Consider the following 6,317-nt stretch of genomic DNA (forward strand, 5'->3'; position numbering starts at 1 on the left):
GGGGCTGGACACACTGCCTGTCTCGCCCACCCCATCTTCCATCCTCCCCTCCCCTTCCTCAAAGTCCCTCTATTTTCCCCTCTAGCCCCTCGCGCCCCGCATCACCCACCAGGGCGCCCAAGCGCAGCCCCAGACTGCGCTAGCAGCTACGGTTCAACGCGGACCCTTCTTCCTTTGGGGCAGGGCGAACACGAACTGCAGCCTTAACCTTGAGGGGTCAATTGATCCTCCCACCTCAGCACCCCCGGTAGCTGTGACTAAAGGCACACACCACCACACCCAGCTAAATTTTGTATTTTTGGGGGTCTCACCATGTTGCCCTAACTGGTCTCACACTCCTGAACTCAAGCTATCCACCCACCTCAGCCTCCCAAAAATCCTGGGATTACAGGTGTGAGCCACCACGCCCGGCTGGGTATAAATTCTTGTAACCATTTCAGATGAACAGTTGATATTACCAGCAAATTTGCATATCCCCAGAAATCTACGATTTATTAGGTATATGCCTTACAGAAACTTCCATATTTGCCCTAGGAAATATATTTTTATAGAAGCACCACGTAATAACGAGTCTGGCAACAATATAAATGCCTACCAACTGAAGAACTACATTAAAACAATATCATCACCCTAGAGAATTCAAATCAGCAGTGAAGATAAAGCTCCCCTCCTCAACACACATGCTTCTGTGAAAGATGTTATATGCAGCAAGCAAGTCACTCACCCAAAATATATTTTAGCATCCTATTATATAAAAACAAAAATCCAGCAAAAGCATACATTATATTCATTAGAGATGAATACATACATCGTAAAAGCCACAAAGCAAAACAATATTCAGGGCGGTGGTTATCTTTGAGGATGGAAGAAAGGATTCAGTGGGGGGTCTGGGGATATGAAAATGTCTATTTCTTAACTTGGTGGCAGGTACATGAGTGTTCATTTTATTTTTGTTCTTCAAACTTATACTTCCACACAATTGTACAGGTACGTTACATACAATGTTTTTAAATGTGATGGGCTGGGCATCGTGATTCACACCTGTAATCTCAATACTTTAGGAGGTCAAGGCAGGAGGATCACTTGAGGCCAGGAGTTTAAGACCAGCCTGGGCAACATAGCAAGATCCACTTGCTACAAAAAGAAAATTATGTGAATACGTTAAATAACAGCCAAAATAAATGTAAATGAGAATGAGTACAGTATAGGATAACGCTATAATTTAGTGGAAAATAGGTGGGAAAGTAGGAGACGAAAGAAAAGCATAAGTTGTTTATGCATGTAATATCCCTTGTCTCTATAAGGAGAGACTGTGGGGAAAGTGGCGGGATTAGCCATAGAGCTGTATTACCTACTTAAGTCAATTTATTTTACACAAAAATTAGCCGGGCATGGCGGCGCATGCCTGTAATCCCAGCTACTCAGGAGGCTGAGGCAGGAGAATCACTTAAATCCAGGAGCTAGAGGTTGCAGTGAGCCACTGCACTCCAGCCTGGGTGACAGAGCGGGACTCCATATCAAAAAATATATACATATATATTTTTATTAATGAAAAGTTTATTGACTTTAAATATACATCATTAAATCTTTAAATGCTAAAAATTTATGATGAAAGAATACTGAAAGAAAACATCAAAGAAGCTAGAGGCTCAGCAGCATGATTTCAATGTATTTCCCAGATCAACAGATTTAAAAAAAAAAAGTTTATGCCTTTTTATCCAAGAACAAAAGCTCCCTAAATTCAACATTTAGAAATGAATTTTTTTTTAAGCCCAGAAAACTGGGACTCATAAAATAATGGTACAATGTGGACAGCAAAAGAAAAAAGGTGAAAAGAATGAGAGAAAAATTGGCTCTAATCTCCCGTGTAACCTAGGTTGGCAGGTTTTGTTTTTGTTTTAGATCATTAAAAGCAGAATTATCTCTCTGTAACCTGCAAACAAATCCTAGCGTTTTAGCTGTAAATTTCAAGAGTTCAGACATACAGATAAACTAATTTTAAAAAACTTTTCTTATTCTAAGGCTTTTGAAGCATTATATAAATCTTTAAAATTCCTATCACCCACATTTTAAGAAATACATCTATTACTTTTAAATGTATCTATTTAATAAAGAAATTTACTTATTTAAGTTTCATAATTTTAAAATAGAAATGTTTGTGGAATAAGTAAATCTCAGTCATACGATTCTTGCAGGTGCTAACCGTTCTAGTGCTTCACATGTTCGACCTCATTTAACCCTAAGGATCACTAACACCATCTTACAGATGAGGAAACTGAGGCAAAAATTGACACACAAGTTGGTGGCAGAGATAGACCATACAAATGTGCGGTTCCTGTTCTCAAGACACTCTCAATCCAGCGAGAGCGAGATGGGTAAATGAAGAGAACAACTACGATCCAGGTCCCCCTCATCTGCAATCTTCAAATCTAAAAAGGTCTAAATACTAATGGATGATCAGATGCGGGGGGGGGGGGGGGGGGGGGGACAAAGTCTGAATACCAAAACTTGTTTCTTAAGTTGGAAAACTTGACCTGACTTCAGGGGAGGCTATCTATGGTTATTTATCCCAACGGTGTAAATATATGCATATCTTTAATTGTGGAAAGAGTCGTGTATTTGATTACAAACCGCTGCTCCAGCCCCCGCTGAGGGTGAAACCGAACATGGAACGTATGCACCATCTTTCCAAACTCCCAGAAATCCTTGATTCTAAACTCATCTGGCCTCGGGGCTTTAACACAAAGGGTTGTGGACTTGTACGAAGTAAACTCCGTACACAAAACAGAGGGGAACATGGAGGGCGGCGGGACGAACAAAGAGGGTGGTCGGCAAAGGCCGTGTTTTCCATAGATGTAATCACAGTTTGAATCAAATTTTATATTTTGCTTCTTCACCTATTATGATGAAAAGTATCTTTACCTGTTAAATCGTACTTAATTACGATTAAAAATATTTTTCACTTAATAGTACGATTTTTAGATGCCTGCTGTGTGTTGCGGGAGGAGATCCCAGTCCGCGGCCCTCTGCAGCCCCTCTGCAGCCCCTCTCTGGGCCTCAGTTTCCCCATCAGGAAAGGGACAAACCCCAATACCCCGTCCCCGAGTTTCACAGCCCACGCGGGCCGACGCCGGGGCCAGACCCCACTGCCCGTCTCGCCCATCCCTTCTTCCGTCCTCCCCTCGCCTTCCTCGAAGTCCCTCTTTCCCCTGTAGCCCTTCGCGTGCCGCATTACCCACCAGGGCGCCCAAGCGCAGCCCGAACTGCGCTAGCGGCTACTGCTGCAAGGCGGACTCATCTTCCTTTGGGGCGGGGCGAACGCAAACGCGGCCTTCCCATTGGTGACCTGCAGCTGATTCTCCCGCCCGTAGGGTGACGCACTTCCGGTTCTCCTCTCGTGCTATCGCCCTTTTGTTTCCGCCTCGGGGGTTAGATCCCAAATTACGCAGATTCCCGCGCGGTTATTGATCCTTAATAATGGGAAGGGCTTCCACTTGTCCTCCGCTTCCTGACCTCAGTGACTGCCCCGACCAAAGAGGAAGAGCCTTTGTAGAGCCCGTGCTTCCCATAATGGCTACGATTCCGCTGGCACAATGTAGTGCCCTGCACGGGCCTCAGTTTCCCCATCCGTGGAACTGACAGTGTGGCCTCAACGTCAAAACTGTGGACTCTGGGCCGGGTGCGGTGGCTCATGCCTGTATCCCAGCACTTTGGGAGGCCAACGGGATGATCGCTTGAGGTCAGTAGTTCGAGAACATCCTGGCCACCATGGTGAAACCCTGTCTCTACTAAAAATTCACCTGGCGTAGTGGTGTGTGCCTGTAATCCCAGCTACTCAGGAGGCTGAGGCAGTAGAATCGCTTGAACCCGAGAGGCAGAGGTTGTAGTGAGCCAGATCCGGCCACAGCACTCCAGCCTCGGCGACAGAGCAAGACTTCTATTGAAAAAAAAAAAATGGACTGTGTGGTCGTACAGCCTGAGCTGGAATCCTGGCGCTGCCACTTACTAGTTGCAGGGGCTTGGGCAAGTCACTGAGCCGCTAAGCCTGTTTCCTTTTCCATTAAATGGGGATATTAATCCTTGCAAAATACTGTTGGTGAGATTTGCAAGAGATAACAATACCTGTATCAGGTGCTTAGCATGGCCATTAAAAAGTGTCACACGGGAGTGCTGATTAAATGTTATTATCTTACCTAGGCATTGTTGTGAGAAAGTAAGTGAAATTACTCATGGAAGTGAATGGACTGCTTTGAATCTTCAAGACATTAATTTTTCCAAACGTTTGTATTCCATCCCTAGTCTGAGAGCTAGGGATGCAGCCTAGCAAGGGAGACAGGTAACTAATATAGAACAGTAGTACCTACAGGTGTCTGTCTCTGAGAGGGAGGCTCAAATCCGGGTTTGGTCACTTACCACCACTGTGATCTTGGACAGCCTCTTAACCTCTCTGGACTTCAGTTTCATCTGCTGAGTGGGAAAGCAGTAGTGTGTGGTGATTAAAAGCTTGAGCTGTCCGGGCTCGGTGGCTGACGCCCATAATCCCAGCACTTTGGTAGGCCAAGGCAGGCAGATCACGAGGTTGGGAATTTGAAATCAGCCTGACCAACATGGTGAAACCCCGTCTCTACCAAAAATACAAAAATCAGCCAGGTGTGGTGGCGCATGCCTGTAATCCCAGCTACTCAGGAGGCTGAGGCAGGAGAATTGCTTGAACCCAGGAGGCAGAGGTTGCAGTGAGCCAAGATTGTGCCACTGCACTCCAGCCTGGGCAACAGAGAGAGACTCCATCTCAAACAAAAAAATAAAATAAAATAAAGCTTGAGCTTTGGAGCTGAATGGTAAACATGGAATCCTGGGCCTTAAACTCAGTAGCTCTGAGTCACAAGACAAAGTACAGTCAGCCCTCCATGTCTACAGGTTCCCCATCTACAGAATGAACCAATTGTAGATGGATAATATTTGTAAGGGAAAACAATAAAAAACATTGTATTTTATACATAGTTAACAATATTTGTCTTGTTCAACAATAAAAATAATACAAATTCTGAAAGTAATACAGCATAGCAACTACTTACATAGCATTTACATTCTATTAGGTACTATAAGTAATTTAAATACGATTTTCAATATACTGGAGGATTTGCATAGGTTATATGCAAATATTCTGCCATTTAATGAGCACCCAATGGGTTCTCCTTGCCTGCTGCCTAGACAGAACCAATTTATCCAGACAGGGGAATTGCAATAAAGAGTTTAATTCACACAGAGCCGGCTGTACAGGAGACCATGGTTTTATTATTACTCAAACCAGTCTCCCTGGAAATGCAGGGTTTTTGAGGATAATTTTGTGGGTAGGGGGCTGGGGATTAGAGAGTGTGGATTGGTCGGATCACAGATGAAAGGAGTTAAAGCTGTCCTCTTGCACCGAGTCAGTACCTGGGTTAGGGCCGTAAGACCAGATGAGCCAGATTACAGGGCTGGGTGGCATCAGCTGGTGCATCAGAACACAGGGTCTGCAAAGTATCTCAAGTACTGATTTTAGGTTTGACAACAGTGATTTTGTTCCCAGAAGCAATTTATGGAGAGTCAGAATCTTGCAGCCTCCAGCTGGTCTCTACTAAAAATACAAAAATTAGCTGGGCATGGTGGCACACGCCCGTAGTCCCAGCTACTCGGGAGGCTGAGGCAGGAGAATCGCTTGAACCCGGGAGGCAGAGGTTGCAGTGAGCTGAGATGGTGCCACTGCACTCCAGCCTGGCAACAGAGCAAGGCTCTGTCTCAAAAAACAAAAAAAAAAAAAGAAAAGAAAGAAATCCCTACTGTATCTGAATCTAGCTGCTCTGGAAGAGTGGGGAAGTCTGGCAGCAGTGGGCCCGCCTTCTTCCATGGCAGCACTTGCTCAGAGCTTGGGAGAGGTCATCCCCTTTCATGAAGCATTAAAGGGGATGCAATAAAAGAATAGAAAACGTTGGGAACACCAGCATATCAAGATTAAAGGGTCAAGAAAAAAAGAAAAGAAAGATTCAGGACTGAGGGGCTTGGTCTTTCACTTGAAGACCACAGAAGTGATGGAAGACCAGGAAGAAATGAGAGAAGGTTTGTATTTTAGAAAAAGAACTTGGGTATATCTATTCTTTACAAACATGCTTGGAACATTTACAGAAATTGACTACTGGGCCACAAAGGAAGTTTCAAGAAATTCTCAAGAATCTATAGACGGCATTCATGAACCACATGCTGTGAAAGTGGTATGAGAGGCACCTAGGAAGAGAGGCTTTTGAGAAGGAGGGTGTGGTCAGAATCGTCAATGCTCTGGA

The 6,317-nt window shown here is 44.5% G+C and overlaps 1 protein-coding gene across 9 annotated transcripts in view; it reads right to left on the reverse strand.

The window, feature by feature from the left end:
* Positions 1 to 3,306, reverse strand: part of NSMCE1 (NSE1 component of SMC5/6 complex) — a 44,723-nt gene extending 41,417 nt beyond the window's left edge. For 5 of the 9 annotated variants that reach the window (XM_078344980.1, XM_035267234.2, XM_035267237.2 and 2 more), the window contains exon 1: positions 3,240 to 3,306. The gene's annotated coding sequence lies outside the window, so the exon portion shown is untranslated. Of the gene's footprint in view, positions 1 to 109 lie in introns of all 9 variants that reach the window. The other 4 variants (XM_035267236.3, XM_078344981.1, XM_035267235.3 and 1 more) reach the window with 1 other exon arrangement.
* Between the last annotated feature and the right edge of the window lie 3,011 nt (positions 3,307 to 6,317).

Source organism: Callithrix jacchus, chromosome 12 (genome assembly GCF_049354715.1).
Source record: "Callithrix jacchus isolate 240 chromosome 12, calJac240_pri, whole genome shotgun sequence".
Lineage (NCBI taxonomy): Eukaryota > Metazoa > Chordata > Mammalia > Primates > Cebidae > Callithrix > Callithrix jacchus.